Genomic DNA, 12,021 nt, shown 5'->3' with positions numbered 1-12,021 from the left:
CTTTTGTTGACATGCGACTCATTGCTCTACAGTACTAGCATCAAGCACATCAGTACGTAGCATCAACAGGTTAGTGTTCATCACGGACGTGGTTTTGCAGTCAGTGCAATGTTTACAAATGCAGAGTTGGCAGATGCCCATTTGATGTATGGATTAGCACGGGGCAATAGCCGTGGCGCGGTACGTTTGTATCGAGACAGATTTCCAGAACGAAGGTGTCCCGACAGGAAGACGTTCGAAGCAACTGATCGGCGTCTTAGGGAGCACGGAACATTCCAGCCTATGACTCGCGACTGGTGAAGACCTAGAACGACGGGGACACCTGCAATGGACGAGGCAATTCTTCGTGCAGTTGACGATAACCCTAATGTCAGCGTCAGAGAAGCTGCTGCTGTACAAGGTAACGTTGACCACGTCACTGTATGGAGAGTGCTACGGGAGAACCATTTGTTTCCGTACCATGTACAGCGTGTGAAGGCACTATCAGCAGCTGATTGGCCTCCACGGGTACACTTCTTCGAATGGTTCATCCAACAATGTACGTTCTGATGCTGTGTGTTTCTATTCCATGATTAATGTGATTTGAAGAGAAGTAATAAAATGAGCTCTAACATGGAAAGTAAGCGTTTTCGGACACATGTCCACATAACATCTTTTCTTTATTTGTGTGTGAGGAATGTTTCCTGAAAGTTTGGCCGTACCTTTTTGTAACACCCTGTATAACCCGTAAGTAACGGCGTCTATTTTTATCATTCACGAAATACACCACTAGCGCAACACTTCCTAAAAGTAAGTTCACAGCCGTTCGCAGCTGTGGTCAATGTACACGTATTTCTTCTGGGTGGTGCATGACATCATTTTATTTGCTGATGAACCACTGTTTCGATCATTTTACAGCATGATGCTGTCTGCGAGCTAGAAAATTTTGCCGAGCGCGTTAGTGCAATCGTTCGCACACTGGTTCAAAAATTGTTCAAATGGCTCTGACACCTCTGGGACTTAACATCTGAGGTCATCAGTCCCCTAGAACTTAGAACTACTTAAACCTAACTAACCTAAAGACATCACACACATCCATGCCCGAGGAAGGATTCGACCCTGCGATCGTAGCGGCTACCTCGTTGTCAACGGGGCGTTAAACAAAAATCTCCTCCTAGAAAATTTTACGGTAATGCGATACGCCACAGTTGTGGATTGATGTTAAATTCCAACTTGTAAGCATGGCCTAAAAAAACCTTCGAGTTACATTAATGTGATCACAGATGGTAGGTGGAGAGAATATAAAGCGTGTCAGAGGATGCAGAAAACAGTCGTCGAATGCATGTTCGAGGGATCATTGCATCGTTCGTAACAACAAAGTCACCGCAAAGAGACTGTATAATATGTGTACGAGTACAGATATGATGCGTGAAGACGTATGGAAGTTTGGGTATGGCGGCCGATCGTTCACAGATACACAGAGTGATTAAGGCGACCGCTCGTGTAAAACGGAAAATCCAGGTTCGAGTCTCGGTCCAGCACAAATTTTCACTGTCGTCATTACCTTTTACGCTACTGGACATTAAAATTGCTACACCAAGAAGAAATGCAGATGATAAACGGGTAATCATTGGACAAATATATTATACTAGAACTGACATGTGATTACATTTTCACGCAATTTGGGTGCATACATCCAGAGAAATCAGTAACCACAACAACCACTTCTGGCCGTAATAACGGCCTTGATACGCCTGGGCATTGAGTCAAACAGAGCTTGGATGGCGTGTACAGGTACAGCTGCCCATGCAGCTTCAACACGGTACCACAGTTCGTCAAGAGTAGGACTGGAATATTGTGACGAGCCTATTGCTCGGCCACCATTGACCTGACGTTTTCTGTTGGTGTGATATCTGGAGAATGTGCTGGCCAGGGCAGCAGTCGAACATTTTCTGTATCCAGAAAGGCCCGTACAGCACCTGCAACATTCGGTCGTGCATTATCCTGCTGAAATGTAGGGTTTCGCAGGGATCGAATGAAGGGTAGAGCCACGAGTCGTAACACATCTGAAATTTAACGTCCACTGATCAAAGTGCCGTCAATGGGAACAAGAGGTGACCGAGACGTGTAACCAGTGGCACCCCATACCATCACGCCGGGTGATACGCCAGTATCGCGATGACGAATACACGCTTCCAATGTGCGTTCACCGCGATGTCGCCAAACACGGATGCGTCCATCATGAAGCTGTAATCAGAACCTGGATTAATCCAAAAAAAAAATGACGTTTTGCCATCCGTGCACCCAGGTTCGTCGTTGAGTACACCATTGCAGGCGCTCCTGTCTGTGATGCAGCGTCTAGGGTAACCGCAGCCATTGTCTCCTCGCTGATAGTCCATGCTGCTGCAAACGTCCCCATCTTTTCACGCCGTGATCGGGACGTGGCTGCACGATCCGTTATAGCCATGCGATTAAGACGCCTGTCATCTCGACTGCTAGTGATACGAGGCCGTTGGGATCGAGCACCGCGTTCCGCATTACCCTCCTGAACCCACCGATTACATATTCTGCTAACAGTCATTGGATCTCGACCAACGCGAGCATCAATGTCGCGATACGATAAACCGCAATCGCGAAGGGCTACAATCCGACCTTCATCGAAGTCGGAAACGTGATGGTACGCATTTCTCCTCCTTACACGAGGCATTACAACCACGTTTCAGTAGGCAACGCCGGTCAACTGCTGTTTGTGTACGAGAAATCGGTTGGAAACTTGCCTCATGTCAGCACGTTGTAGGTGTCGCCACCGGCGCCAACCTTGTGTGAATGCTCTGAAAAGCTCATCATTCCATATCACAGCATCTTCTTCCTGTCGGTTAAATTTCGCGTCTGTAGCACGTCATCTTCGTGGTGTAGAAATTTTAATGGCCTGTAATGTATATTTGACGGATGTTTGAATTCACAACTGAGAATCCATTTTATGTGTAGTTGACAGAGGTGAACGACGGCTGCTGAGACGTGTACGGACGAATAGACGTGCAACACTTGAGCACCTGACCGCCCAAGTCTCTCCTCAACGACCTTTTAGTCAACGTTGCTACATATGGACCTTTGCAGTAGGCGCGTGCTTTTGTTCATCGACGTGGAATGCTGCAATTTTCACGCTAGTCCTGCAACTGATCGTCCAGCGCTTTTCCGATGAATCACGTTTTATGCTCCCTCGGACAAATGGACTTTGGCGTGAACGACGAGAAACGTCTGAAAGCAAAGTGTCAAAGCTGGAGGATGTAGCGTTACAGGTTGGGGAATGTCATTCTGGAAGGCACAATGGATCAAGTATGCGTCTTTCATTGGGGACCATGTCCACCCCTACTCTCAGTTTGGTTTTCCTCGGCTCTATGGCATCTACCAACTGGACAGTGCAACGTGTCACACAGCTAACAGCGGATCGGAGAGCGTCAGGATGAGTTTACCCTACCCTCCCGGTTATCAAATTCCCCTGATTTAAACCCAATCGAGAATCTGTGGGACCACGTCGGTAGGGGTGTTCGCGCCATGGATCCTCAACTGAGGATCCTGGCTCAGCTGGTCAGGGCACTGGAATCGGCAGGACTCCACCTTCCTGTCGATACCTTGCAGAACCTGTCTTTCTCCACGTCTCGCTACGGTCCACCCTGCAAAAGTAGGTTATTCTGGACGATGACAGGTGGTCACATTAAAGTGACTGAATGGTTTGTAAACGTGACACCCACAGTTACGTGTTTTAATGTTTCCTTGTACACTTTATCGGAATTTGCCTACTGTCAGGATCAGATATTTGTGACTGCTACAAAAACACAGTTATCAATTTGTGGCACATGAGCGGATCCTGTACAGGCTGTTCCAGAGTCATTGCGACAAATGTCGGGGAGTGATAGACCGCGCCATGATGAACAACTTTCGTGAGATGTAAAATGTTTGCTGCTGCCTCCAGGCGACACAAGGCGTCTTTTAAGACTGGTTATGACCTCAGAGACGGCAGGGCGTTGGCACCCTGCAGTGTTTGTTATCAGTGTGTGTGGCTGATCACCCAATCACCTGCTCCGCATGGAAGGTTGTAAGGCTAAAAAATGTTAAGTTCTAGATTCGCTTCTAAAATAAGTTTTTCCTTTAGAGACACTCATTCATATGTTTTTTATTGTTGAAAATTGTTCTGTCAATTTACTGGGGTGGATAGTATGCTGGGCGTCTGATTAGTAGACCCCGATAGTTCGATGAAACCTCTACGTCCCATGGATGGTGAATATTAAAATATCACTGGGGAGCATCAGCGAACAATTTTTGGCTAACAAAGGTCGTTCCCCATGAAGTGGTCTATCACCCCTCGACGATTGTCACAAAGTCTTTGACACACTTTGTATAGACACATTAAAGACACGAATGATTACGATTAGTACACTCGGCGTCAACATTTTTGTTTTTCAACAAAGGAAATAAAGTCCGCATGTGAGTCCGAGATGCCGGCCTGATTGGCCGAGCGGTTCTAGGCGCTTCAGTCTGGAACCGCGCGACCGCTACGGCCGCAGGTTCGAATCCTGCCTCGGGCATGGATGTGTGTGATGTCCTTAGGTTAGTTAGGTTTAAGTAGTTCTAAGTTCTAGCGGACTGATGACCTCAGAAGTTATGTCCCATAGTGCTCAGAGCCATTTGAACCATTTTTGAGTCACCGATCATGTTCATCTTCATTACTCCAATTTCCATCAAAATTATACTTTCTTTTACTTATTTTTAACTATTATTACGCACTGTCTTCAGATTGGTATAAACCGCATCATTTACACGGTAAAGTTTATTGTTAATTCTTCCTCATTTTGTGTTTCGCCATGTTATTACAGTGCCTGATGAGCCAGTCTGTAACTGAAATTAAGTAAGTTAAAAATCTAATCTGCACAAAATTGGAAAAAATAATCCGAAATGTGTGGATGGGGTTCGTGATTTAATGGTATGCATACTAGTGATATATGCCTTCTTTATAATCGTTCGCGATACAAGGTATCCTCTATATGTTGTAATGTTTCCCACTCAAGAATCGGTTTGATACTTCGTCCATCTATTAATATCTCGTGCTGATATTTCGCCTTTACGTGCTTGTTCTATTGAACGCCATTGATTGTTTATTTGGGATATTTCATTGCCTCGTAGTATTAGCAAGAAAATTTTTAGGGAGAGAAAATGATTATAGTACGTAACACAAAGTAACAACGAATGTTTGCTCTTGTAGATTCTATAAATTGAGAAAATAGCAAAAAGTTGGAAGAGGACACTATCATACCAATGGAGATATTTACAAATGTTAAAATACAAATGACCCTCGTCCGACTGCTCAGTGTCTAGAATTTCAATGGACGTAGGAGAATTTTTCCGACGCCCCAGAAACGTTTGTTTAAATAGCCACACTCTTGGATTTCAGCAGTTCGTTCGTGTATAATATCTCCAGTTTCAAGCAGCAGTTCGAGTTGGGAGCAGATAAATAATGAGACACGTTTGCTGGGGTGTTCATGGCACCAAGAAGTTTGTATAAGTAATTGGTACTAATTCCTTCTGTTTCGAGATATTGTACCTCTGAACAGCTATGACTGGTGTTGACAAGCATGATGCATAACAGTGTCCAACCAAAAAAAAGAAATTTATTTGGAAATGATGTGCTACAGAAACATTTCAGGATAGTCATCTGGTGGCCGAGCGGTTCTAGGCGCTACTGTCTGGAGCCGCGCGGCCGCTACGGTCGCAGGTTCGAATCCTGACTCGGGCGTGGGTGTGTGTGATGTCCTTAGGTTAGTTAGGTTTAATTAGTTCTAAGTTCTAGGGGACTGATGACCTCAGAAGTTAATCCCCATAGTGCTCACAGCCATTTGAACCATTTGATAATCATCGGTTATTGGGAACGTAATCCAAAATAATTCGTGTAGGGTTTATTGAGTGGATGGATGACTATTATACTCGACACGAGATCTGGTTAGCCTGTAGGACACTGCATTCCATGATTATTTATGAAATTTTTCCTGGTTCGTCGACTTAGTCCAGTGTAAATAGCTGAGTCTACAATAAAGTTGACTTTTTCACGTGGTAATGTACCATTTCTCAGAACGCAGTACTGCGACGAGAAAACGTCAAAACATTCCAGGAAGCCAGTGCCTTTGCGATTAGCGAGAAAAATGTCAAATGACCGACAAGTCAGGCAGAGTTACCATTTTCTGCGCCTGGAAACAGTTTACAATCCAGCCGTAAAACTTGGCCAACGGTTATCCTTTTCATGGCACTTCTCGTCACAGTCCTTGTACGCAGTGTTTCTTTGTAACCCAGTTCCACTCTGTAATCCGGTTCTTCCATACATATGTGCCACACTAGCGTCAACACTGCGCTCTTCACATAATGCTGTGGGGCTCGATGGTTGGGTGTGCATCAGTCATAAATGTTCATTAAATTTGAACCAGTTAGTGAATTTAAATTTGAACAAATATAATTTTAGCTTTTAGTAACAGAATGAAAGTAACGGACCGTAAATGGCTTCCTTGACAAACATTACTCTAAGAAATTTGCAAATAAAAATGTTGTTAGTTATTATCTTCATGTTGAATTAATTTTAATGATGAAAGCTTAAGCAAATTAATGGAAGCAAATGAATATAGGAATATGATGTTTTTCTGTTACCCATGGAAGTGGTGTGTCTCTGCTTCCTTATGTTAATGAACCACACAAACATTTCATTAAAGGCAGTTATTTTTCCACCCAATTAATATTTAATTTAAGGTAGTAATTACCAAAAGTAAATGATTAAATGATAGATACATGAAATAAGATGGTAAAACTTTTTAGAATCGACTATATGTCTATCATACCATAAGCACTTTTCAACGCAGCTGATGTTAACCGAAGTCGCGCTTTCCTTTACAAAGATAATAAAGAAATTAACTTCCTTTGTCAGAAGCCGTGCAATGAGAATCTAATGGAAAATGTTTCCGCTGATTCCTCACATTTCATATTAATTAGTGATACCAGCCACGCCATAATATCTACTCTTAGGAGCCAATCTTGAAGCAAGATAGTGTAATTATTGCTACATGACATTTTAGCCTGGAAATGTCTTGCATCGACCTCTAGAATTTACGTGAGATGACTTTTTACTACATGAATTGCTACAGAAAATATTAAAATCTTGAAGATCACACCTTTACGTGACGACACTCAACCACTGCTCGCTGGCTACCTCCTTCACTTACGCCTGTCTGCTTTACGCCTCTTCCCATAGAAACGGCGTTCCAGGAACAGAAAAGGCTTGGCCCACCTGCCAAACCTATATCAACTTGGGCCAGCCTACGGAGAATTTTCTCTCGAAGAAAAGGCTTTCTAGGAACGGAACGACAATGGAAGAAGTTTGGCAGTCCTTGGGCCTAACAGCTTCCCAGTTTAGTTGGCTGAATATCACTCTTTTCATATTAATTAAATATCAGGAAACGCCCAGACTTTACAAATACCAGTACTAATGTTTTAATCCTTAGGTATATAATAATCGAATAAAATGTTTAATTACTAATCACAAAATAGTTTAACCACCGTTTTCTAATATCTCTATCCCATGATCCTCTTTCAACAATCAGTGATCATAAATCAGGAACTGATAGCATCCTCAGTAAATGTAAAAGTATTGCTGTTACGTTAGAAGCTCCATAGCCAGAAATGGTCACGTTTCTTGGCCATCAAAGTCTCCTGCCCCTACCTCTTGAAGTATTTGCTTATGGGGGTGGTTGAAAGGAGCTATCTCCTAAGAGACAGTCAAATAAAAACGAGATAGATGGAAAAAGTAAGCAAACTTTTTACTATTTCAAAAGTAGTCGCCATAATTCTTAATACATTTATCCCATTGTGAAACACGACGGACAATGCCTTCACGGAAAAATGTTTGCAGTTGCCTACGGGAACGTGATTGTACCTTGCCGTACACCTCGTCCAAAGGGAATCGGCACCACGAATGCCTTTCTGCAGAGCTCCAAAAATATGGAAATCGCTTGGAGACAGATCGGGACTGTATGGCGGATGTAACTTCTGTAGAGTAATAGAAACATCCTTGGCAACAAGTGGGCGGGCATTACCCTGCAACAGAATCATGTCGTCCGTCAACTTTCCCAGTAATTTAGAGTTGATGGCTGCTCCAATTTTTTGCAAAGTGCCCACGCTTTACTGTTCGTCAGTTCTAGCGCCGTGTTCCAGAAAGCTGGTTGACAGCGGACCATTGCAGTCAAAGAAAAAGGTCATCATGACTTTCCCGGAGGTGGCGTGCACCAGTATGGATTTTTTCGGTAGGGGTGCATCCATGTACTTCCAATGTAAGCTACAACGCTTGCTATCCGTCTCAAAAAAGATACCATGTTTTATCTCCCGTGACAATAAGGAATCGGAAACAATATTCTTTATCGTAACACATTTCCGGGTGCTGCAATGAAGTCGGCAGTTCTGTTCTATTTCTGCTCCTCCGTCAGACTGTGGGAAACCCACTGTGGACAGATTTTGCGAAACTTCAGGTGCTCTGTTTTGTTGACGTTAGTGGCTCCGTAACTGACGTCCAACGTAAACTGAACGTCTTCTACCGTCCAAAGTCGGTAATTTCTGACTCCATCTTCCACCGCAACGATAAGAAAGGAGTGACGACACAATGAGGCTGTCCTGGCCGACTGATCAATTTCAGTGACACTCGGCCTTCTCGAAATCGTTTGTTCCATCCAGACACACCCGCACGTGATACACTCTTCTCATTACGCACAGTGGACATTCGTGCACGAATTTCACTCCCTGACGCTCCTCCCCCAGTCAAAAACAACGTTACACCTCGCCACTCCTATTTTCCGGCCTCCATAGTGAAATTAGACGCACACACGACTCGCTGACTTCACGTCGAGCACGTGTAAAAGACAAATGGCACAGCGGTGAACGTTCGCGCTGATGTTTTTCCTGATTGCCAACAGGGGGCACTTCTATACCCACACCTACCTGCGTTTCCTAATTCCGCGACATGCTCGTTTTGTCGTCTGTCTCGTTTTCATTTCATTGCTCCTTTATACAGAATGAAAAAGTAAATACAAGAGTCGAATCGATAATTCAGACGATGAACTGTTCTGCCCTCATAAAAGATCACCAAGACGACGTCAGAGGTGCTACACGTTATGTTACGAAAGGAACTCGAAAACGATTTGAAGTCGGAAGTGGAATTTACGAAAATCAACGTTGGACACAATCATATTACGTTACGAGAGTGTTTCCTGGGCCACATTCTCTGCAACCAATGGAAGTAGGACACTTGTTATTGTTGTTGTGGTCTTCGGTCTTGAGACTGGTTTGATGCAGCTCTCCATGCTACTCTATCCTGTGGAAGCTTCTTCATGTCCCAGTAGCTACTGCAACCTATATCCTTCTGAATCTGCTTAGTGTATTCATCTCTTGGTCTCCCTCTACGATTTTTACCCTCCACGCTGCCCTTCAATACTAAATTGGTGATCCCGTGATGCCTCAGAACATGTCCTACCAACCCATCCCTCTTCTAGTCAAGTTGTGCCACAAACTCCTCTTCTCCCCAATCCTATTCAATACCTCCTCATTAGTTATGTGATCTACCCATTTAATCTTCAGCATTCGTCTGTAGAACAACATTTCGAAAGCTTCTATTCTCTTCTTGTCCAAACTATTTATCGTCCATGTTTCACTTCCATACATGTCTACACTCCATACAAATACTTAGAGAAACGACTTCCTGACACTTAAATGTATACTCGATGTTAACAAATTTCTCTCCTTCAGAAACACTTCCCTTCCCATTGACAGTCTACATTTTATATCCTCTCTACTTCTACCATCATCAGTTATTTTGCTCCCCAAATAGCAAAACTTGTTTACTACTTTAAGCGTCATTTCCTAATCTATTTCCCGCAGCATCACCCTATTTAATTCGACTACATTCCATTATCCTCGTTTTGCTTTTGTTGATATTCATCTTATATTCTCCCTTCAAGACACCGTCCATTCCGTTCAGCTACTCTTCCAGGTCCTTTGCTGTCTCTGACAGAATTGCAGTGTCATCGGCGAACCTCAAAGTTTTTATTTCTTCTCCATGGATTTTAATACCTACTCCGAATTTTTCTTTTGTTTCCTTTACTGCTTGCTCAATATACAGATTGAATAACATCGGGGATAGGCTGCAACCCTGTCTCACTCCCTTCCCAACCAGTGCTTCCCTTTCATGTCCCTCGACTCTTATAACTGCCTCCTGGTTTTTGTACAAATTGTAAACAGCCTTTCGCTCCCTGTATATTACCCCTGGCACCTTCAGAATTTGAAAGAGAGTATTCCAATTAACGTTGTCAAAAGTTTTCTCTAAGTCTACAAATGCTAGAAACGTAGGTTTGCCTTTCTTTGATCTATTTTCTAAGATAAGTCGTAGGGTCAGTATTGCCTCACGTATTCCAATATTTCTACGGAATCCAAACTGATCTTCCCCTAGGTCGAAATGTTTTATTCGAATTATGTATACTAAGACCTTCAAAATGATTACTACCCCTCCGGAAGAAGACCTGAGCCGTGGAGCGTCTGTTCGAGATATCTTTGCACCAATATCCAGTTTGCCTCATATCTCCGTAGTGGTCAGATCTTTGGTTGCGACCAGAGTGTATGACGGAGGGTAGCGGATGCTGAGCGTGCTCGCTTGGTGAACTTTAGGAAGCCAAACAAAACTGGATGACGTTTGTAAACATGGTGTGATCTTTGGTGCGCTCTAGTCGTTGTAGTTGTGCACTTGCTACGGACTTGAGTGGAAGACACTTGGAGCATCCCTGTACTGCCGTGGTCCTTTGGAGCGCGTCACGGCGAGAGGGATCGTTGGCCTGGGGCATAGTGGACGGAAGCGTCTACTGCACGCCTAGGGAGGAGTCACAGCGGTTGTAATACGGCAGTGTGATGGAGATTTCTCTGCTGGATCGTGAACGTCTTGTGGATCCGGCTTGATTTGTTCGTTTGTTGCGAAGATTTCCTTTGTTTAATGGTGAGCTCTCATTAATTTCCTTGCGAAATTGTTATTCTTATAGAGAAACCTATCAACCTTAACGCATTCTCGTTGTCTGCCACAGTGAAGGGTGGTAGGAAGAGAGTCCGGGAACGGGCTGGATGCAGTTATCCTCTCTGTGATAAAATTTGTCCTGATGCTCGTGAAGTAAGCAGGAGGGCAAGTTCGGTGATAGTGTGTGACGGTGGCTAAATAATTACCTAATTGTGTGAGACTCCGATCGCAGCCGTTGATATATTCAAATGGTTCGTTGAGTCCGTTCCTTAATCAGCACGATCGTTCTTAAAGTCCAAGTAGTTGAATTTTGTTCATTTGTGGAAATCGCAACGGGTTCCTTCTCAGCACTGTTCATTTTGTCTGAGTCTATGCTTAATTTTTCTTTCATCTACTCTGTAGGAATCAGCATGGGTTTCGGAAAAGACGATCGTGTGAAACCCAGCTCGCGCTATTCGTCCACGAGATTCAGAGGGCCATAGACACAGGTTCCCAGGTAGATACCGTGTTTCTTGATTTCCGCAAGGCGTTTGATACAGTTCCCCACAGTCGTTCAATGAAGAAAGTAAGAGCATATGGACTATCAGACAAATTGTGTGATTGGATTGAAGAGTTCCTAGATAACAGATCCCAGCATGTCGTTCTCAACCGAGAGAAGTCTTCCGAAGTAAGAGTGATTTGAGGTTGTAACTCTACGCTACTGCGCACGATACTTATTAAAGCCTGTACTATAGTAAGTTGACGGGCTTCACCTTATAAGAAAGGATTTTATGTTGACCGCGTGTACCTGAATGGAGGCAAAATCAGACTTTCACCCACTCAGTAACAACAATGATACGTCAAACAAGTCTGAAGTGCAACTACACTTTAGGACGGACAAGAAACAGCACAGCAGATGTTACCAATTGTTAATAATACGGCCGCCAGCCTAATTAGGCATTAACTGAGTTTCTTCCCAGTAC

This window comes from Schistocerca nitens, chromosome 1 (assembly GCF_023898315.1).
Source record: "Schistocerca nitens isolate TAMUIC-IGC-003100 chromosome 1, iqSchNite1.1, whole genome shotgun sequence".
NCBI lineage: Eukaryota > Metazoa > Arthropoda > Insecta > Orthoptera > Acrididae > Schistocerca > Schistocerca nitens.
Note: the sequence above shows the minus strand (reverse complement) of the source record.